The sequence below is a fragment of the Solanum pennellii genome, chromosome 1, assembly GCF_001406875.1.
Source record: "Solanum pennellii chromosome 1, SPENNV200".
In the NCBI taxonomy this organism is placed as follows: domain Eukaryota; kingdom Viridiplantae; phylum Streptophyta; class Magnoliopsida; order Solanales; family Solanaceae; genus Solanum; species Solanum pennellii.
In genome coordinates this window covers 43,754,121-43,778,443 of record NC_028637.1, presented here as the reverse complement: position 1 = coordinate 43,778,443, position 24,323 = coordinate 43,754,121, and the positions used below count along the sequence as shown (strand labels likewise).

General features: G+C 37.8%; 1 long non-coding RNA gene across 10 annotated transcripts in view; it reads right to left on the bottom strand.

Annotated features, from left to right (window-relative positions):
- LOC107010001 overlaps window positions 1-24,014 on the bottom strand; it is a 39,702-nt gene extending 15,688 nt beyond the window's left edge. The window contains exons 1-6 of one of the 10 annotated variants that reach the window (XR_003575980.1): window positions 20,135-24,014; window positions 19,532-20,035; window positions 17,055-19,428; window positions 16,451-16,970; window positions 7,692-15,197; window positions 6,284-6,993 (exon numbers count right to left, since the gene is read on the bottom strand). This is a non-coding gene — a long non-coding RNA (uncharacterized LOC107010001). Of the gene's footprint in view, window positions 1-6,086; window positions 6,217-6,283; window positions 6,999-7,691; window positions 15,198-16,450; window positions 19,429-19,531; window positions 20,036-20,134 lie in introns of those variants that run through there. The other 9 variants (XR_003575981.1, XR_003575986.1, XR_003575987.1 and 6 more) reach the window with 9 other exon arrangements.
- Window positions 24,015-24,323: the final 309 nt, after the last annotated feature.

The window sequence follows — 24,323 nt, the reverse complement described above, 5'->3', positions numbered from 1 at the left end:
TGAGGCTGGACTAGGTACGAGGAATGAATCTATATCTGTGCACGGAAGTTGCTGGCTAGCGGCCTCTCAACTGTTCGAGCGCAATGCAGTGGTGTTGGTTCCGATTCGACAAAGGTAGAATGCCTGGTCGAAGGTCCAGTACAGTAGGTAGCAGGCGTGTTCGTTTTGGCTCCCGAGCGAGAACGATAAATAGGCGATGCACCATCCTTGCTGCTACGTACGGTTTCCTTGACTTGACAGATTCATTCAATTGAACCCACACTCAAAGGAGGACCACAAGCTCGGGGCTCGACGAAACAGAAAGTTTCAGCATGTTGAAAATGGGGTTAGCAGTGAAAGAAAGAGCCCGGCATTCATTTCTGAATGAATATTCATAGCTGAGTCTACTAAAAGAGGGACCCGCCTCGTCGTGGTGATTAGAGGACACCTCTGATCGTTCACCTCTAATGTGACACGTTCCCTCCCAGTTATAGGGTCAACGGGATCAGTCGGCTAGAGAGCGGGGCTATTCTTCTTCCGGGGAGACAAAGTCGTCCCTTCTACTGACCGAACCCTCAGTTCGGGGGCCTTCGTCAACATGTTACGAAGCTCCAGTCTTCGGTGGGTCACCATTACTTGACTTAGAAAGGCGAACATCTGGGCAAGGGAAAGCGCAGTGCGCCTGGTGCAAATGGCTTTCTTTTTTCATGATATACCAATCAGAATGGAGGGTCCTACCTACGTACATGATTGATAGAATCACTACGTAGGGGGGGCGGTCAACTTGATGCGGGAGAGGCATGAGTGCAGTTCAATCTTGTGGTGTATTCGTTTGTAGTGAGTAGGGCCTCTTTCTCGTTGATCAGTTCGCCTCCGCTCTATTGAAAAGTAGGAATTCCTACGGCGGTTTTGTCAACGAACGCGTCTCGGGCCGGATTGACTAACCTAACCCACCCTTAAGGAGGCTTTTCCATAGTTGGGTGTCCGCTTTAGTGTGATTTACGAAGGCTAGGCTAGGTTTGGTAATATCCAAAACAAATGAAAAGAGATCGGGGTCGATAGGTGGCAGTTGGCAAGGAACTTGATCCCCCCCAAAAAAAGGGGGAAGCCGCGGTCGAACTCAAATTCTGGAAATAAGTCGGGGCCCTTTTACCAAGTCTACCAGATAGAAGATGATAGAGGGCCAACTATCGTTGCCTTGCACAAGACGGTGCCCTTTCACTTCGAGTTCCTTCCTTCGTAGTCAAATCTGATGATACGCTTTGGCGATGTTACCTACCAAATAAAAGGCCTGCTAGGTGATCGAAATCGCTCAGGTCAGTGAGGACTCACTCACTCATCTACTCCTTATCTATTTAATACTTTCTTCTATCTACTTAATTAATTTAAAAGGCGACCCGCCGCGCCGGGCTATAAGATAAGATACAGTTCTTGTACTACTTGATTGACTGGTAAGAAAGAGCTTCCGTAAGAACTGGAAGACTCTTGTATGTACGGTAACCCTCTCTTCCGCTACTGGTGGACTGTTGCACAGAAAGGGCGACAGAAGCAACCTTTCTTAGCGCGCTTTTCAAGCGCTTAGCTTCTGCTAGTGGCGGGGCGGCAAGGCCATGTTGTTCAGTTGGAAGCCTAAGCCAAGAAGGTACGAACGAAGTGACGGGCCCCTTTAGAAGATAGGGGGCGGCTTTCTTGTGGTAGTAATTGCGAACATCTCTCCTCTTCTCTTAGCGTGCACAGTTTGCTTACATGCCGCCTTAGGCACATCTCTCTTTCTTAGTTTCACGCTGGACTAATGATAATGAATGAAAGTCAGTCTTTTAGTAAACGTATATAAGCAGCTCTTTAGTGTATAAGCAATTCTTTAGTGGTCGCACCGAAAGTACGGTGGAGGTTGGTTGAAGATGATCTTACGCGGCGTTCAGAACCAGTCTTGAAGTGAATGAATTATAAAGAAGTAAGGAAATGAGACGACTCTTTCTTGAACTATATCATAAACAGATCTTCCCCTCCACACCAATCACGAGTTTTTCTCTATTCCTCTCGTATATCGTCGTAACGCCCTTAATGCTAGGTTTTGAAAAAGACTTTTCATGTCATTCCCATTTAGGTCCGATTCGGATCCCTCCGTTGTTTCCTTTTCCTTCCGCACCTTTTCCTCGAAATGAGAAAGAAGATGGTACACTTGAATTGTATTATTTAAGTGCTTATTGCTTGCCAAAAATCCTACTTCTACAATTGGTAGGTCACCGGGTTATTCAAATAAGTCGTGTTTTCCGTGGTTTTCCCATGTTACAACTTCCGTACCAATTCGGTCGATCCGGAATGGATCGGTTAAACATTCCATTAGGTAGCCTGGTCTTGACTCTTCTGTGTGGTATTCATTCTCGTTCGGCTCTTGGAATCACATCCAGCAGTGGTTGGAACAGCTCGCAAAATCCAACCACTTCACCTACTTCATTGCCCCCAACCGTTTCTCGTACCTCTATTGAAACAGAATGGTTTCATGTTCTTTCATCGATTGGTTATTCCTCTCCGTTCGTATCTCTTTTTCCAATTTCGGTCTCGATTAGTTCACAAGATTGAATGGCCAATTCTCCTCCGAACCCTCGATTCATTCCGTGGCGCGAAATCCATCATTGGCAAAACAATTATTTGGTTATGCCATTTTGGGCTTTGCTCTAACCGAAGCTATTGCATCGTTTGCCCCAATGATGGCCTTTTTGATCTCATTCGTATTCCAAGTTCGTTAGTAATCGTTTACGGTGGGTGGATAAGCAGGAAGGGATCCCTGTGGTTAGACTAACTGGCCGAGAAGGCTAGTGAGGTTCCTGCTATGGTGAAGTGAAAGATCTTTCACTATAGTGGGAAGAAGACAGGTGGGAGCGAGCCGAGCGAGAGCAAAGCAAGTTTCAATGGTGGTTGTCTTCGCGGTCCCATTTCATCGGCTTTTTCTAGGCAAGAGTCGCTCGAATTGAAGTCAAGGTGAGGTTTGGAACCCACATTGGTCTATCCCTTTTCTTTGATAGGCGTAGAAAGTAGTCGCTGAGCTACTTCTCACTGAGTTACTTACGGAGGGGCCGTCGAGAGAGATTTGCATGTGTTAGCTAGCCTCATATCTTTCTCAATGTCCGGACATCTATCCAATGCCTTCTTGCTTTCCGGCCTTTCACTTCCCGCTTGAGGAACAGTCTCTGGATGTTCCAGTAGCTTTGCTTTTTCTAAGTCATTTTTTACAAGACCAACTTGAAGCCTGGATTTTGAATTCGATTCCATCCTGTTGGGTAAATAATTGAAATTGTCTATGTATTTTCAGGCGTAATAGATCAATACATGAAATAAATGTAAAGGAGCAAAAATATAATATGAAATAAACGGTGTGTAGTAATAGATAGATATGTGAATAACGGAATCCAGCCGCTAAAAATCAGACTATAACAAAAGAACTTTATGATACAATTAATGGAAAACATAGACGTGTAAAAGTGAGATCAAGCTATCTTGTGTATATGAGAAAAGTTTTGTATAAGATTGATAGATTAAGCTAAAATAGAGGTTTCCAATCATTACTTGATATATCTTGAAGCAACATTAGCAATCATCCCTCACTTCTGAAAAGGGGCGAAGAAGCGAAGGCAAAAACTACATTCTCATAAAAACTTAACTTGTTTTCTTTGCGACGAGTATGGATGCATTATGCATCCACTTCCATTTTCTTCTTCCTTTGTCTCGTATATAATTTTGACCGAAAAGGGAAGAGACTATAATAGATATACATAACGAATAGACCCAATTTTTTTGTTTCAGTGTACACAAAACACACAAAGTCCACATGCGACCTATGACAAAGAAAATATAATTACTTTCTACTGAAAGTAAGAAGTTCTAATCTGCTATGCTATTGAACGACAAAGGAATCTCATCTTCTGGGTAAGTATTAGAGCACTTTTGAGGTGTTTGATAAAATTAGAAATTTTAATTATGAACTGACAAGCTGCTGAGTTCAAAGTGGTTTGAAATTTATGACTTTATCAACATAGAGAGGAAGTGTTGAATACCCATATAAATCAGAAAGTAGTTACCATGCAATGTTGTGTGAACATTTTAAAGGCAACAACAACGGAGAAACTTCAGAAAGCTATAGTAGATTAACAATTTTCATTCACTCGTCCACGTTATGTCGTTCATAAACTACATAATATAGGAGAATAATTGTAGTTGATATGTTTAAATTCTGAATTTGCATAGTCTATACAGAGTTCTTTTTTGTTTAAATTCAAAAACTGAGCTTTACCTTTCCATGTAAGTGTTTTTCTTTGGCAGCCCAAGCTACACTCCACAGAGAGAATATTTTATTATTAGTAAACTCAGTAGTGAAGTACGATATTAATTTACTCTGTCTGTCCCAATTTATGTGACACATTTCATTTTTCGATTGTCAAACAGTTTAAGTTTAATCTAGAATTTGCTGTTTGAATATTTTAGCACTAGTAGACCCAGTAGTAAAGTACGGTATTAATTTACTCTCTCTGTTCCAATTTATGTAACATATTTCATTTTTTGAAAGTCAAACAGTTTAATTTTGACAAACAATTTGCTCATGGAATCTTTAAATTTTTTTAAAATGAAATTTATATATTTGTAAATTAAATAAAAAGTATTATAATTCTCAATAATTGATAATCCAAAATAATTAAAAGATATATAAAAAAAATTATGATCAAAGATAAACTTGTTTGAATCTTGAAATCCGAATGTGTCACATAAATTAGGACAGTGGGAGTATTATTAAAGTTCTGCCTTATCTAAGTTAAGGTTTTCTCTCATTTTCATGTGTAGGGTCAAGAACATTGTTCTAGTCCATTTTACTAATGAAGACATGATGAACTTCCCAAAAGGAAAGAAAACTTGACAGGTTCTTGAGAAGGGATTTGGGTAGACATTGTTTCAATCACTAAATCTTTTTCTTCATTACAATACCTTGCGGCTTGCTCCTTATACTAAAAACACTCTTGCAATCGGATGAGTATGGGTGTATTCTACATGCTTCTAATGGTAGATCTTTGAGAGTGTAAATAGATTGAATTAAGTGAAAATAAAGTAATATTTGGCTAGTCGAGGAGTAGTCAGGCTTGAGAACTATACTCCAGTAATATCCTTGTGGCAGTACCTTGTTCTGCTCTATTTAAGAGCCTTTTACTTCATCTCTAATATTATATAGTAATATGTTACAATGAAATTTTGAAGAAAGTTAGCTCTCTATTAGTTGGGCAAAATCTTTTCTAGCAAAACTTTTTAACAATGATATATGCAAGGAATTGAGCTAGAGGAAGAGGAAAGCTGGGTTTTCATAGCCTATGTCTAAGTCAAGTTCATAGATAGTCATTCAAACTTCAATTCCTATCACCTATTATTGGAGAAAATGCTTAAAAATACTATGAAGGTACATATAATTTCTCACGCAACCTAACAATTGAAGCAAAAAGTTCCATGCATGTGTATATGTGTATAGTCGGTTTAAGTTCAGCACAATGACTTGCTACTGCTGGTGGCCCTTATAACCAAATAGTCCTTTCCATCTAAACAGAAGAGGCAACATCGATAGAGGAAAAAAAATTTCCCAATCAAAAGTAAAAGGGAACTCACAGAAAGTAGATTTTGAGATCAGATAGGCCGACTGTAAAAGAAAGCTTATACAAAATCTTCACTAAACACGAAAAAGACTAATTGGAAGAAGGAAATCCCAAAATTGGAAGAAGAAAATCACAAATAAGAAGGAAGAAATTGTTTGCAAAGTTGTGAGACCGTCCAAATTCAGATGCGGATAGAGACAGAAATATCTTGGAGCACCGCATGAAGAATATAAGCAGGAAACGACAATTAATCTATGAAGTAGCAGGCATGACGATGAACACCAGCTTGATGTAGTCTTCTATATATTAGAAAACGGCCTAAAAATACTACCTAGAGTATGCCCCTCACACGACAACATGGATATTCCTTAGAGTAGCTTGACATATGGTATCACGATATTTTCAAATCCCTATTATTGTTTGAAATATATACAAAAAAAAAAAAGTAAACTTCACGAACCACATAATTTTATGTACCTTCCTGAGAGAACAGGTTCCAATGTTTTTCCATCGACCTTAAAAGACCAAAGACGGGAACAAACATCCTGCGTTGCATCTCACAGTTGTAACATTGTTCAACACAGGAACATGAAGGCTAAACATTAACCTGCAGTCACGAACGACATCACAAACAAAAAGCAAACAGTTGAAAAGAGTATCAGCTCAATAGGTGATCAATCAAGAGAGGAGCACATTCATGATTCCTGAACAGACATTCATATATTGCATAGCACACGTGATTCCTGAATCGGCACATGTAACGAGAACCCCTAGGTGAATTCCGTGCTGGAAACCATCAAAAGACACCAATGAGGAAAACAATAATTCCAGTGCTAAGGTGGATCATAAATAAATTGCATCTCTTTACATTTCATCCAATGTACATTACTAATAAGTGATACTTGTAATTAGAGATGCCATAATTGCTCATAGGAGACTCTAGAAACGTGAACACCTTCCCCTCCTCCTTAGTCCGGGCTTGGGACCGGCTGATTTAACAGGCGGAGTTACAGGGGTCACCTAAACACAAAATGCAGCAACAGATAAATCAACACTACTACAAAAGAAACCACAAGGAGAACTGCTATTGTTGCCGAAACAATGTGAGATTACATAGAAACTAACCAAATAATCTTCAAATAAATGTGTATTCAAACATAAACACAAAAAGTCGAGGAACAACTTGGAAATGAAGACAGAGAGGAACAGACTGGGAAATGACCTCCAAGATCTACTAGAGAAGCCTTTTTGTTCCTCAAAGTTGAAATGTATGGTCTTCTTACGTCCTTCCCTCCCAGACCCCACTTATGCTATCACTTTTGGAATTGCACTGGGTCTGTTGTGTTGTTGTACAAGAAGACTTGGTAGTTAAGTAGACTTGGTCCTGCCCTTCCAGGAAAGAAATGAGGGAGAAAATTACAAGTCAAAATCGAAATTCCTAAGTCGTGATGCTAGAAAAGTATTGTATTCTATTATCTTGAATTGGAGAAACAAACAGACTCATAGTGCTGGTATGTTGTTTCAAACCTCATTGAAGAAAAGTCTGTGTAAGAATACTACGGAGCATTCTCACAAATTAATTTGGAAAAATAATGAAATTCTCTCACATATGATGATGTCATATGATAGACAACTTTTGGGCTCCAAAGAGCAAAACATGAGTTCAAATGACAACATACTACTCGAGACTCGAGAGATACATCACAGCTAAAAAGTAAAAATGTCAAAAGACAACTATCGGGTCCTGGAAAGGGCAAAACATGACTTTGAATGAAAAGCTATTACTTCACAAATGCATAGCAGATGAAATCAAAAATGTCATGGCTCCAACAGGTCCTAGTTTTTTCATGAGATTGCCCCAAGGGGTGATTGTGAAATGGAAGAAACACTGGACCACTACGTGAAAATCAATTCTATCTTACAACTCAACATACATCTCGTACCATAAAGAATGGCATTCGTCGTGACATACACAATTTCATTGCACCTTCAAAAACAAATAGTATATATATAATATGCAGAAATCATATTCTCCAGTTCTACAGCTACAAAGCATCTGCACAAAGAGAGAACAATATGTACCTTGAAATAAATTTTTGCATCAGCTTCATCACTACACATGGAATCAAGTGCTTCATCAAGATTTCGGGATGCTTCATCGAGTGCTTCTTCCAGAGTTAAACTTCCATTAGTCCATGTTTTGAGAAAAAGTATATCCTTGTTTTCCCTGAACTCAAGCTTTACTATATCCAAGATACTAATTCCAAACCAAAAGAGACCAATCTAAGCATGTGAGATAAGCCAAACAAAGAGATCCCAACTCTTCATAACAACCCAAATCAGAAAGTTACTTCACACCTATACTTTTTAGAATAGTACCTATATACCACTTATATTCAGTATCTGCATTTCATACACGTGAGACAGTGAGAGGAGACAATTATTCTGGGAGTATCCAATTCTCACTCAGTTCACACTCTATCACCGACACTGCCGCTCTAATAGAACACTCATATCCTGCAAGGTGCACATACATTAATAATCACTACACATTGTAGGAGAAAGCACATTAGATAGTAATGAGCGACTAGAACACTCAAGTGTAATTGAACACCCACCCCCACAAAATAATAAGAACAACTTGTAATTTTAATCCAAAATAGATATTCAAGTACTTCCAACATGAAAAAATGACCAGAATAGGTCAATGTAAAAACAGGAATCCAAGTGATCATTCCAGGACGTTTATCTGTTTAACATGCTCCACATCATAATAGGTCCTTTTCTGTCAAACATGCTCCACAACAACCGATTTACTCCCAACTTTTCACCACTTTTGGAGATTAAATCCACTTATATGGAACTGAATTCATGTATTTTAGCCGAAAAAAATATTCCCTTTTAATTCTAATGCTACCGGAGTAACAAAAAGTGTTTGAGAGAAAAGAGGAACAAATGTGGACCAACAGTTGCTCCAATGCAACATCTTGAGGCTGATAACTCTTGGCTGACAAATTTAGACAACTGGAGCTTAGAAGAACAGAAGTACCCCATTCAGATTTATCTGGAAATTGTACAACTGGATCTTAAAAAAAGAGAAATACCCACTCAAATTATCTCGCAAACTTGAACTGGAGCACAAAGAGAACAGAAATACGCCACACAGTGGTCATATTTAGAACTGAAATACCCCATACAGTGGTCATATTTAGAACTGAAATACCCCATACAGTGGCCATATTTAGATAAGAAATACCATGACAAACAGAAGCCAAACTATCCTAGCTACTACAAGATGCTAATACCTTCGTCAACTTCAAAAAATAGTACACTCACATGTGTAGTGTTGTTTTATAGGTAAGAGATCCAAATGAGCAAATACAACAAACGCTTCAAAAAACAGAAGTCAAACATTATCAAAACCGTTTTAAAAGACATAACTGATCGCTTCTCAGAAACTCCTTAATCTCATCCCTTCTCATGCTAGCTGCATGAACTCACCTAACTAATTGGTTGGATGACACAATGTCACTGCCAACTAAAACTTATTTATGATATATAACACATTAAAATTCCACTACTCTAGCACCTACACACCATTTAAAGCTTATGGGTAGATTATAAAAACCAGAAGACTTGAGCAGGAAATTAGTCATAACAAAATGAATATAGAGAGCAACATATACTAGGGAAGGCTCAGAAACTTCTACTGAATAGTGTTCCCGAGGAGAAGATGCAAGAAAATATATCTGTTGCAGGTACCAGAGATGAGGTTTACAGCACTGCAAAGATTATTGATATCCAACAACGGAAACTGCATGGTTTATATGTTTACTATCATTACCTCGGGTAGAATCAGAAAGAGATTGGCATAACCTAAACAGGAAGTCCTTGGATGCCTTGAGAAACAAACAAAAGTAAGAATTCACAGCAAATTCAAACTTCAAAATAAAATTGCAAAACCCATAAAGAGATTCCCTGCGTTATCATCTCATCCTTCAGGTCTCACGTCCACAACACAGGAGACCAAGCATTCTGCGGACATTCTTTTCTGCAACTCGCGGATATACAACTGCACCAACAAATCTAGACCTACTGAATTCTATAAATATCCAAAAATCATCAACCGTCTCTGGCAACACAAAACTGGTTGTGTTGATAAATAACATAAAGAGTGTACATGACTTGTTACACAAAAGATAAGCCATGTTTTTTACTTCATCTATTCTAGATTCAATGAATTGACTGTTCAAATGGCAATGTTCTGTGGCAAAAACAATGTGCTGTTTACACAACGGCTAACAGACTAAAGCAACTCCGTAAATGATTGAATATCTGAACATAATACACATTTTCCAAAAAAATGTTAACAATAGAGGGAGAGATCTCCAAAAATAAACAGAGGAGAGATCAGTAGAGAGATGCAAGACAAGATAGAACAACTCCCTAGCCAGTGGCTGGTGATATCCAAATTCCAGTGCAAGGGCAAGCAACAAAATGACGAAGGAACAGGGTGCACAACCAAAGGACACACTGAAACCAAACTTCAAAATTACCAAATATGTTCCCCTCACGATCACCATGTTGATCACCGAACATGCATCCAAACAAACAAAATCAAGAGGCATGGCAAGCAGAAGAGCAGCAAGAACACCAAAGAAGAGGAGCTCTTAGGGCCATAAGAAGATCTAAAACTGAGTTTCGGTACTTCTTAGGTGTAAATGAAAATCAGGGGTCTCATCATTTGGACCCTCCAAAAAAAAACATCTACACTAAAGAACTTTATCGCAGCAGAGTACAACAGACACTAGTGTAAATATCATCGTTCAGAACTTCCACATGATAGTAGTTTTGACAAAGAGAAGGGACTCATTGATTAGGAAGAAAACTTGAAGTTCATGCACTGGAAAACCCATGGTTACATGCACAAAAAGAACATAACACTGGAAAACCCATGGTTACATGCACAAAAACAACATAACAGGTAAGTGGAAACCCGTACCACGCAGGAGAGATCACTAGAGATGCCAAACAAGATAAGATTGCAAAAGCACCTTTTTATTACTACCTGGTGATTCCCAATATCCAGATTGCAATGCAAGCACCAAATGGCAAAAAACATGGTCCACAGGGTATGTACACCAAAACCAAACTACAAAGCATCCAATTATCATCCTCTTTCGACCACCTCGTGGCCTACAGATATTCATCCAACCAAACTAAATCAACTTGTAGGCTAAACGAAATCATAGAAGGTAAGTAGCAAGATCACGAAAAGAATAGGAGTGCTTTACAGGGCCATCAAAAGAATACGATTGAATTTGAATACACTTATCATGTCTTGTCTATAACCATGGAGATCCTCACCAGTTGGATAACCAAAGAACATAAAGCATCTGGATCATTAAAAAACAAATATGGAAACAAAATACACACTAAACAGTGTTTTGACAAGAGAGAAGGGACTCACTCTGATTAGGGAGGCACCATGGTCATATGTAACTCCAGAAACATTTCTATTAATTAAAAAGAACATGGAACTAATTTCATACTAACACACCTTCCCTTCTCCTTGGTCCGGGCTTGGGGATTTAACAGGCAGAATTACAAGGATTCCCTAAACACAAAATGTAGCATCAAATAAACTAACCCTACTACAAAATCAATTCTATCTTACAACTCAAATACATCTCTACCATGATGAAGTTGCATTCGCAAACTCCACAATAACATACCAACTTCAAAAACTAAAAGTATATATAATATCCAAAAAGTAGACTCTCCAGTTCTAGAGCAATAACGTATTTGCACAGAGAGAGAATAACATGAACCCTGATATAAACTTTTTGCACCAGTAACATCACTACACACATGAAATTTCGGGATGCTTCATCAAGTGCTTCTTCCAGAATTAAACTTCCATCAGTCCACTTTTTGGGAAAAAGTATTTCCTCGCTTCCCTGTACTCAAGCTTTATCACATCAAAGATACAAATCCACAAATACCAATCCCAAACCAAAAGGGACCAAATAAGCATGTGAGATAAGCCAAAAAAATATATACCCAACTCATCAACAGCCCAAAACAGAAAGCTACTTCACACCTATAATAGTTAAAATATTACCTATATTCAGTAACTGCATTTCGACATGTGAGGGGAGACAATTATTTTGAGAACATTCTGTTTTAACTCATAATTAAGACACCGACACTGCCACCTTAATAGAGCACTCATCCTCCCATACACAGCTAGAACATTCTGTTTTAACTCATAATTAAGACACCGACACTGCCACCTTAATAGAACACTCATCCTCCCATACACAGCAAGGTGCACATAGATTAATAAATATTCTAGGAGAAAGCACATTAGACAGTACTTAGGGACTAGAACACTCGAGCGTAGTTGAACACACCCCCATTCAAAATAACAAGAAGAACTTGTAATCTTAATCCAAAATACATATTAAAATACTTCCAACATGCAAAGATGACTACAACAAGTCAATGTAAAAACAGGAATCAAAGAGATCATACCGGGACCTTTTTCTGTTTAACATATCGTACTAAGACCTTTTCTATTTGACATGATCCACAACAACCGATTCATCATCCTCCCAACTTCTCTCCACTTTAGGAGAGAAAATACGCTTATATGTAACTAACTTTGGGTATTTTAGCCAAAAAAAATGTCTTATAGTCCTAGCGCTATCATAATAGCTATAAGAACTTAAGAGAAAAGAGGAAGAAAGCTGGACTCACAGTTACTCCAAAGCAACATCTTTGAGCAGATAATTCTAAACTGGCTAATTCAGACAACTGGATCTTAGAGGAAGTACCACATTCAGAGTTATCTAGCGATATTGGACAACTAGAGCGTAAAGAGAAATACCCCACTCAAATTATTTGGCACATTTAGGCAAATTTGGACAACTGGAACTCAGAGAAAACAGAAATAACATTCAGTTGCCATATTTAAAAAAAGAAATACCACAACAAACTGAAGCCAAAGCAACCTAGCCACTTCAAGATGCTAATACCTTCCAAAACTTCAAAAATAGCACACTCACATCTAGTGCTTTTACAGGTAAGAGATCCAAATAAGCAAATACAATAAATGCTCTAAATACAGGAGTCAAACATTAATAACCACTGTTAATGACTATAACAGACTGCTTATCAGAAACACTTTGATATTGTTCCTTCTCATTCTAGGTGTATGACCCCATCTAACTAATTGGGTGGATAACACAACATCACTGCCCAACTAAGACTTGTTCATGGTAGATAACACGTAAAAATTCCACTACTCCAGCACCCGTACTCCATTTAAAGATATAGGTAGATAAAGAAAACCAGAAGACCTCAGAGGGAGACCTCTTCATGATTTTTGATGAGTCAATCGCCTAATAACATGGAATATAGAGAGCAACATCTACAAGGGAAGGCTGAGAAACTTCTACTGAATAGTGTTCCAGAGGAGAAGATGCAAGAAAAAGATGTATCAGATATGAGGTTTACTTCGTTACAAAGATTATTGACATCCAAAAACAGAAACTGCATGGTGTATGCCCTTACAATCATTACCTCGGGCAGAACCAGAAAGGAATTGGCATAACCTAAATAGGAAGTCCTTGGATGCTTCAAGAAACCAACAAAAGTGAGAATTTACAGCCAAGTCAACTTAAAAATAGATCAGCAAACCCAGAAAATGATATCCTACACCATAAGATTACCCTTCAGGTCTAACTTCCTGCACAGGAGGCCAAGTATTTTGCCAGACATTTTTTTCTTCAACTGACAGATCTCCTCATGTTCCATGCCTATATAGCAAAATCAGAAAACTTCTGGATAGGACACAACATCAATGAATCCAGATCTATCCAATTCTGTAAATAACCAAAACTCGTCAACTTTCACTGCTAACACAAAACTAGTTGCAATATGTAAGAAACCTAAAAAAATCCTTGACCCCTCCATCGAAACATCCAATAGACACAACCAAGGAGCAGAAACATGCATCTGGGACAAAATTTAAGCTCACCGGATCAGATAAGACTATTGGAGGGAGAAAAGAACTCGAGGTGCCAGCCATACCCATTCCGACCAAGACGGGATGTTTATAGAGGGCAGTGGGATGAAACAAATGAGTACGACATTACGTAGAGATATCAAATTCAAACCACCATAGACAGTTACAACTTGGTGAAAACCGTAAGATCATGTAATCAAATTTGACAACAGAACATTCTCATCATCACAGTATGGAAGACCTGATTAAAAATCTTGCACAAATTGACCCACCATCAACATCTCTTAACCATCAGGAAGAGGCAGCCAACCAACAGCTCTACTCAGATTTGGGGGAGGTAAGAAAGAAGATAGTTCTAACACTTACCTGATTACACAACAAATTCCAAGAGAACTAAGAAGCTGAATTCTGAAAAAATAATAGTCAGATCCCTCTTTACCAAACAGTAGTTTTGACGAAGATACGACATCAAGGAAGAAAACTGAGTCAAAAATCTCGATACTCATAAAGACTTAACTTAAGAAACATCAACACAAACGGACAAACATGGCCACTCCGTAAAAAGAACAAGTCACTACCTTGAAACCAATGGTTGTGTTCTGCAACAACAAAAAGAAGGGAACAGCTAAAAACAAATCTGACAACCCCAAACCACCCAAGTCATCACTAGAGATGCCATAGACGAGACCAAAACAAATCCCATACACTGAAGCCTGGACAATATCCAGATTGCAGTGCAGACCAAAAGGTGGTAAAGGATTACATTTTGGTTAACCAAGCTTTGAAATTTCCAAATTTGAACGTCGATGGTCAGCCCAACCATACAACCAAAAAAAAGATTTACAACGAAAAAATGGAAGCAGGGAAGATAAGTAGCTAAAAGAACAAAAGTAAGAAGCATTTTACGCCACTCACAAAAGATCTAGAGTTGGTCAAGTACTTATCAGCTGTCCATAGCATAAGAGAGTAAGAGACCTCATCACCATAAGAGACCTCATCAATTGAATCATCAAAGAATATAAGCGTCAGGACTGAGAACTTCATGGGAGCAGAATACAACACACACTGGTGAAAGTAATGTCCTAATTGAGAAACTTGCATACAACATTAGTTATGACAGACAAAGGAGTCATTAGGAAAGAACTGAACTGAAAACTATCTATACTCGTAAAAGACTGAACTAATGGAACTTCAGCAGCACATATGGACAAATATGACAACTCCTAAGAACCTGAATACCTTAAAAATCATAGTCGGATCCCTCTTTACCAAAGTATTATTCGGATGATGCAACAGAGAAAATTAAAGCACAATGGAACAGACTCATATATATTACAAGGGGAAATGATAAAAATGGAAATTCCTCTATAACCATTTGATATCTAAAGTCTAACAACCATATGTAAGTGAGGTGAATTGGAGAGCTGCACTTGATGAATGAAGGCAAGACAAGACAGCATCACATTTCAAAATTGTCATAACTTGGTCTGGGTGGGGCTGTGCAACGTTCCTAATCCCTCACAATATAAGAGAACTCCAAGGACGAAGGAAATTTCCTGAAATAAGAAATGAGTTATAGCTGGGAATAGAACATGACGAGAACGAAGTAAAGAAACCATCAGTGACAGACTTGTGAAGTGACATTGGCTGCACAAATTCAATGTTAAGTGACATCTTAGGAAACATACAATCAGTGAAGTGACATTTGACTAAACATACATCAAAAATACACCGAATGAAAAAACAACACAACAGTTACCTATAATCAAAGGCAATTTCAACCTTATCAAGAATATAGTACAAAGCTCATCTGAGAAGAGTATTTAGAAAAACAAAATTCATTGAAAAAATTCCCAACATGCACAATGATCTAATATGTAATGGATCTACAAGGGTATCTCATGAGAAGATCTTTTACACAAAAAACAATAGTTACTTTTGTGATATAAATACATAAAGACTGTACATGACCTGTCACGCAAAAGATGAGGCATGTTCGTTTACTTGTTTTGTTCTAGTTTTAATGAATTTCTCTCTTTGGTGCAAAGACGGGCAACGCTTTATGGAGAAAACAAGTGTGCAGGAGCTACCTTTTCATATTAAACTTTTACATAATAGCTAAGACACTGAAGCGGCTCGTCAAATGATTCAATGTCTGTATATAATGCACATGTTTCAGAAAAAGGATAGGGGAGAGATCTTCAAAAAAAAGAGGCTTCATTTACCTAATAATAATTAGTCTAAAAATTGTAGTGACATGGTGCAGATGCTGCACCCAATAAATGAACCAAAAATCAAATATAAATGACCATGTACTGTAACACACTGACATGTAAAATTTTAAGTTTAAACTAATAACTAGAAGAGCACCACTTTGAAAAGAGTGTGGTGAGAAAAGATAAATACTGATTAGAGAAGAGAACCGAACACATACAGGAGCTGGAACCAAACGAAACCTCAACATAATCAACAAAGGTTGCTCTATGAAAAGAAGAAATTAGATCTTTAAGAACACAGCTACAAGCACAGAAATAACAGTTAAATCCAAAGTTTAAAAAACCCCTTTTTTCTTAAAGCCCTAACGGTATCCAGATTGCAACGCAAGTACCTAACCGACCACCTTAATGAAGATAAGCTTTTAAATTTCTAAATCTAATCCTCAAATACTGTTCACTCTGTGGTATATACATCGTTCCAATAGACCAAACTCAAACTGGTGCGGTGAGCAAATAGAAATGGAAGCAGAGAAGATAAGTAGCTATAACACAAAAGGTAGATTATGGAAAAATCCAGAACTGAGATTAATTACCAGAGATCCACACCATAAGATAACTGATCAGTTTGATCATCGCAAAACAAAGCATCTGGACTGAAAGCTGAAAATGCACTTGTGGAGATAGTTATCATAATTGAAGACTTCCGCTTAACAGAACTTCCACCAACGAGATAAGGGGATCAGTATGACGAGAGAAGAGAACTTAATCGAAGACCTAGGTACTAATACAAAGCCTGAATAAGGGAATTTCAGCGCTAAGACAAACAAGGCTTCTCCATGAAAATAAGAATCCCTCTGATCTTGAAAGACCCAACAACAGCAAAGCACAAAAAGAAGGGAACAGTTAGAGTTGAAGCTGCGAAACCCATGCAACATAGGAGAGATCACTAGAGGTGCCAGACAAGAATTTGCAACTCCCTTGCCAGTGCCTGGTAATATCCAAATTGCAGTTTAAGCGCAAGCACCAAAATGCAGGGTGAACAAGGGAAGGACACACACAGAGGCCAAACTTCAAAATATACCAAATTTGGTTCCCTCATGATCACCACGTAGTCTACAAACATGCATCCAAACAAACAAAATCAAACAGTGGGATAAACATAAGAAAATGGAAATAGAGAAGATAAGTAGCACGAACACTGAAGTAGGAGGAGCTCCACAGGACATAAGAAGACATAAAATTGAGCTTGGGTACTTCTCAGGTGTCCATAACAATGAGGAATCTCATCATCATTTGAATAAATCCAAGAAAAAACATCTAGACTTAAAACTACATGCCAGCAGAATACAACACACACTAGTGAAAAATATTATCATTTCTTGAGAACTTCCACACAATAGAAGGTTTTGACAAAGAGAAAAGAGACCTGCTGATTAGGAAGAAAAATTAGTTGAAGTCCATGCCAAATTGCATGCACATAAAGAACATAACAGGTAATAAGTAGCACGAATACCGAAGTAGGAGTAGCTCCACGGGCCATAAGAAGATATAAAAATGAGATTGGGTACTTCTCAGGCGTCGTAACGATCAGGTTTATCATCATCATTTGGATAAATCCAAGAAAAAGCATCTAGACAAAAAAACTTCGTGCCAGTAGAGTACAGCACACAATAGTGAAAAAGATTATCATTTCTTGAGAACTTCCACACAACAGAAGGTTAAGATAAAGAGAAAAGGGACCTAGTGATTAGAAAGAAACCTGAGTTGAATTTCATGCCGGAAGACCCAACCGTTGCACGCACAAAAACAACATAACAGGTAATAAGTAGCACGAACACCGAAGTAGGAGGAGCTCCATGAGTCATAAGAAGATATAAAATTGATCTTGGGTACTTCTCAAGTGTCCATAGCAATCAGGGTCTCATCATCATTTGGATAAATCCAAGAAAAAGCATCTAGACTAAAAACTTCATGCCAGCAGAGTACAACACAAACTAGTGAAAAATATTATCATTTCTTCAGAACTCACACACAACAAAAGGTTAGTTGACAAAGAGAAAAGGGACCTAGTGATTAGAAAGAAACCTGAGTTGAAGTTCATGCTGGAAGACCTAACCGTTGCATGCACAATAAGAATGTAACAGGCAATAAGTAGCACGAACACCGAAGTAGGAGGAGCTCCATGGGCCATAAGAAGATACAAAATTGTGCTTGGGTACTCCTCAGGTGTCCATTGCAATCAGAGATCTAATCATCGTGGGTAAATCCAAGAAAATGCATCTAGACTAAATACTTCATGTCAACAGAGTATAACACTCACTAGTGAAAAATATTATTCTTGAGAACTTCCACACAACAGAAGTTTTGACAAAGAGAAAAGGGACCTACTGATTAGGAAGAAACCTGAGTTTCATGCTGGAAGCCCCAATCGTCGCATGCACAAAAAGAACGTAACAGGCAAGTAGAAAATACCATGCATGAGAGAGCACTAGAGATGCCAAACAAGATAATATTGCAAGGTGCCCTGTTCCTGATGCCTGGTGATATCCAACAAACAGATTGCACCAAAATGGCAAGAATCATGGTCCACGGATGGATGCAACCATACTATAAAATCTCCAAACGAATCAGAGAGAGGTTAAGTAGCGAGAGCATGAAAGTACATGAATGCGTTACAGGGCCATATGAAAAACATGATTGAGTTCGGATACACTTATCAAGTGTTGTCCATAACCATAAAGATCTCATCAGTTGGATCACCAAAGAACATAAGCATCTGGATTATTAAATAATAAATATCACAACAAAATACACAGTACTGATGCAATGTTGACAAGAAAGAAGTGACCCATTTTGACTAGGGAAGATTACTGAATTAAAGACTTCAATCATTAGAGCATCAAACAATAAATCTCAATACTAAATTGACAGATCATGTCGTTCCATGAAAAGAAGAATCTATCACTCAGTAAGACCCAGCAGCTGCAAGCACAGAAAGAATGGAACAAGTTCAAGTGCAAATCCGGCAAAGACCATAACACAACAGAATTCACTACGAATTCCAGACAAAATTGAGAACCGCCTTCTTTCAAAGCTCGATAATCTCCTAACTAGAATGCAAGCACCAATATGGCAAAGAAACAGGGTGCAGAGAAATGCACACTGGCCACCAACCTTCATCCAAGTTTATTACTCTCAACTGTCACGACACATCCACAATAAACAAACAAAATCAAGCTAGCGTAATAAAAGAAAAATGAAGCAGAGAAGATAAGCAGCAAGAACACCAAAAGAGATGACCATTTATGAAGTTTTGAAAGATCCAAAATTTAGTACACTTCCATACCATCAACTATCAGGAATTTCATCAACTGGATCATCAAAGAAAACAGGCATCTGGACTAAACACTCAAATGGCAGTAGAATACCAGCACACACTAATGAAAAAAAAACTATCTTAGTTGAAAATGTCAGAACTCATAAAAGCCTGAACCACGGAAACCTTGTTATAAATTGACAAAGAAAGCTGCTCCATGAAAAGAATAGTTCATTGCTCTGTCAGACCCAATGGCTGCAAGCAGAAAGAGAACGGTACAGTCAAGTTAAAAACTAATGAAACCCATACCATCTAAGAAATCATTAGAGATGCCATATGGACAAGATTTAAAACTCACTTTTTGTTGAAGCCTTGACCAATATATCAAAATTGCAGTGCAGGAATCAAACAGACCGAGAAGGTACAGAGATACCATTCTAGATATCAACCTTTGAAATCTCCAAATCTCTTAACCTCTATACTGTAGTCTACACATCCATCCAAACAAAAAACTAAGTTGTGATAACCACGATATCTGTAGCTAGAAGACCAGATGTAGAGGACCATTTATGGCACTGTCTAAGGAGAAGTCCAAAATTGGCTAAATACTTAATAAGTGTCCATCGCCATAGGAGACCTTATCAATTGGATCATCGAAGTACATAGTGTCTGGATTACAAACTTCACAGCAGCAGAACAACAACACACACTAGTGAAAAATACTATCTTAGTAGAGGAACTCCCGAATAAAACCTAATAAAAAATTTTGATACTCATAAAACTTAAACTGAAAAGACCTCATCACAAGCAGGCAAGCACATCCACTCCATGAAAAGAATAATTCATTGCCATGTTACCATGGCTGCATGAACAGAAAGAATGGAACAGTTAAGTGCAAATCTGACAATACAAAATCACCTAAGTAATCACTAGAGATGCCATAGACGAGACTGAAAACTACCTTCGGTCGAAGCCCGAACAATATCCAGATTGTTGTGCAAGCACTAGAAAGACCAAAAGATGGCAGAGGATCTCATGTTGGTAAACCAACCTTTGAAATTTCCAAATTTGAACGTCCATAACGGTGACACCACATGGTCTACTACATATCCATCCAACCAAAACAACACATGGCCGAGTATACTAGTACATTTTCATCCAACCAAACCAAACCAGTGTGGCAACGAAAAATACGGGGAAGCAGAGAAGTTAAGCAAGTAGGTAGAATAAAAGTAAAGAAGTATTCTACGCCACTATCAAATGAAATCAAGAATTGGACGAGTACTTATCAAGGATCCATAAGCCATAGAAGAACTCATCAATTGGAGGATTAAAGAACATAAGCATCTGGACAAACTTCATGACAGCAGAATACAACACACACCGGTGAAAAATAATGTCCTAGTTGAAAAACTTCCATACAACACTCGCTTTGATCAAAGACAAAAGGCCACTAGGTAAGAGATTGAATCGAAAATCTCTCTACTCATAGAAGACTTGACTAAAGAAGCTCCATGAAAAGAAAAATTCACTGCCCTGGGCAATGGCTGCAAGAAAAGAAAGAAGGAAACAGTTAGAGCAAACCTGATGAACCCAAAACCACCTAACTGATCACTAGAGATGCTATAGATGAGACTGAAACCCCCTTTTGTCAGACTCCAGAAAACATCCAGATTGCAATGCAAGCACCAAAAAGATCAAAAGGAGGCAAAGGATCACGTGTTAGTTAACCAAGCTTTTAAATCTCCAAATCTAAACGTCCATAATAGTGGTCACCGCATGGTCTACACATCTGGACAACCAAAAAAACTAGTGATATAACAAAAAAATGAGAGCAGTTTGTTAAGTAGCTAAAAGAAGAAAAGTTCAGAAGTATATACGCCACTATCAGAAGATCCAGCATTGGTCAAGTACTTATCAGGTATCCATAGCCATAAGAGAGTAAGAGACATTATCACTATAAGAGACCTTATCAATTGTACCACCATAAGAACATAAGCATCTGAACTAAGAACTCCAAGGCAGCAAAATACAGTACACATTGGTGAAAATGATGTTCTAATTGAAAAAAAATACCATACAACAGTAGTTATGACAAAGACAAAGGAGTCAATAGGGAAGAGAAATTTATCTATACTCATAAAAGACTTAATGAAACCTCAACACATATGGACAAAAATAAGGTACCTCCATGAAAAGAAGAATTTACTGCTTTGTAGGACCCAATAGTTGCAAGCTAAGGAATGAAAGGAAGAGTTACATGCAAAGCTGACTAAACCCACTAGAGAAAAGGCCAACAAGATTGCAAAACCCCTCTCTCAAAGCCTGATGATATTCAGATTGCAATGCAAGCACAAAAATGGCAAAGAAAACTTTGGAAAACCACTTTATCGAACACTGGGCATCAATCTTCAAAATTTTCCAAATCTATTCCTCTCAACTAGCATCCATCCAACAAACAAAATCAAGCTGGGGTGATGCAAGAAAAAGGTACCGGAGAATATGAGCCAGAGAGAACAGCAAAGAGATGGTCTAATAGCGGTCGTGCTGTCAAGAGATCCAGGATTGAGTTTGGAGTATTTATCCGGTGTCAATACGACTAGATACCAATCAACCACTAGAAATCTCATCAATTAGATCATCGAGGAACATACACATCCAGATAGAGTGCACGAAAAACTATCTTAGCTTGGCAAGTTCCATACAGCAGCAATTTTTGACAAATTGGTTCAATACTTACAATTATCTGAACCAAGAAACCTCAACACAAATGGCCAAGCAAAGCCTCTCCATGAAAAAAAATTCCCTACTCGGTAAGACCCAGCTACAAGCACAAAAAAAGGAACCAGTTAAGTGCAAAGCTGACAGAACCCATATCACCTAAGAAAACACTATAAATGCAAGAAACATGGACTAAGAAACCCATTTTAGTTGAAGTCCAACAATATCCATCTTGGACTGCAAGGACCAAGAAGACCAATAAACAAGGTGTACAGGAATGAATACCGCATACAATCCTTAGAAGTTCCCATATCACCTAAGAAATCAAGAGAGATGCAAGAGAAAAGATAAAGAACCCCTATTTTGATTGAAGCCTAACAATATCCATTTTGAAGTGCAAGGACCAAGAAGACCAATAAACAAGGAGCACATGAATGCATGTCGGATACAATCCTTAGAAGTTCCCAAATCTACTACTCTGTTACTGTCACCATGTGGTCTACACATTCATTCACCAAGGAACACAAACAAGCTGGCGAGATAACAAAGGAAAACAGCGAGATGATAAGTAGCAGAAGAGCACTTTACTGCACTATCAAAGATCCAGAACTTACTCTTGACTTTATCTAGTGCCTATAACACCATAAGACACTAGGATCATCAAAATCACGAACATTTGAATTAAAAACTAAAATTAACTGGGAGCTGAACACACTATACACAAACTTCCATTTCATACCAGTTTTGAGCAAAGCTTTGAGGGACTGAACACTCTAAAACCTTTACAGACCTGGGAATTGCCACATCTTTCCCGGCCACAAACACCATAGCAAGACACTTGTCCCTGTAGAACCACTTGCACCTAGATGCCCATCTATGTATTAACAACATAACAAGGTAAAAGAAGTTGATGTGAGGAGACACACGATTAGCATCATAATTAGCATTAAAGATGGAAGTCAAGATATCAAATCCAAACTGACATCTCCACTAGACTAGAAGATCCAAGCAAGCAATGCATGCGAACCAAATCTCCAATCATACTTGTATTGTGATTTGTGATTCAACAAAAGGAAATTTCTAGGTTACAGAGTTTGACAAAACACACGAATTGTCACAACAAAATCTGAAGACTTAACATTGAGACCAAGGTAACATTAACAGGGGTCATTACCCATACCTGATCAAACAAACAACAATAAAGAATCAATAAATTAGAAAAAACAATTGTAAACTGAAAAGGTAAACCCCAAACCCCTAGCATTCCTTCTCTAAAGAGATGATCAAAGATTTCCATAGATTGGAAAGTAGATAACGTGAGATTTAAATAATTCTGAGATCGACAAGAATCAAAAGCCAAACACATATGCTACTACAGGAACACATCAAAAAGGACTTTAAAGTGCGGAATATTTACCCGAAGGAAGGCATCAGCTTATCTTCCGAAGAGAATAATATACAATAATTACCCATTATCTTTGATCAAACAATAATTGTCTATATCTTAATCAACATAATTTACCGATTATCTTGATCAAACAGTAATTTAACCATATCAAAAACTTCAGATTTATATAATCCTGAGATGACCAAGAAATCAAAAATCAAACACATAGGCTGCCACCGACACATCAAAAAAGACTTTTCGAAGCACGGAATCCCGGAATGGAATCATTGCACAATCGAGCGCTCCCAAAGGAAGGCATCAACTCATCTTCTGAAGAGAATTGTATGCAACAATTACCCATTATTCTGATCAACAATAATCACCCAGTATCTTGAACAAACCATAACTACCCAGAATCTTGAACAACAATAGTTATCCAAATTAAACGAAAATTAGCCAAGTATCAACAATAAATGACCCATATCAAAAATAAAGATAAGCCACAACAATTACCCGGAATCTTGATCATACAATAACTACTTGTATCTTGATCACAAAATAATTATCCTGAATTTTGATCATACACTAATTACCAAGATTCTGATCAATAATAACAATAACCGAAATAACGCCAAATCATAAGGGGGAAAGTAAAGCGGTGATTCAACAATTGCCTTCCTGCCTAGTACATTTACAGGGTTGAAGGGAATAGAACATCACAAAGGCGGCCAAGGGCGGTCTCTAATTTATTATTATTAAAATCTTTATTTTCTATATAATATATTATAACTCGCCCAATATTACAATCTTAAATATATTAGAAGTATTTAATTAGTTTTTTATCATCATTAATATTTTCTAATAAAAACGTCACACTTTATAAATAATATAATAATAATAATAATATATAGACACATACATATAAACGTTTTTTTTAATCAAATCATAACTTATATGTAATGACCATTTTCGGTCGTTTTGAGCACTAGAACTTTTTATGTCTGAAAATACTTTCCTATAGATTTAAATGGGTGTTTTGGAC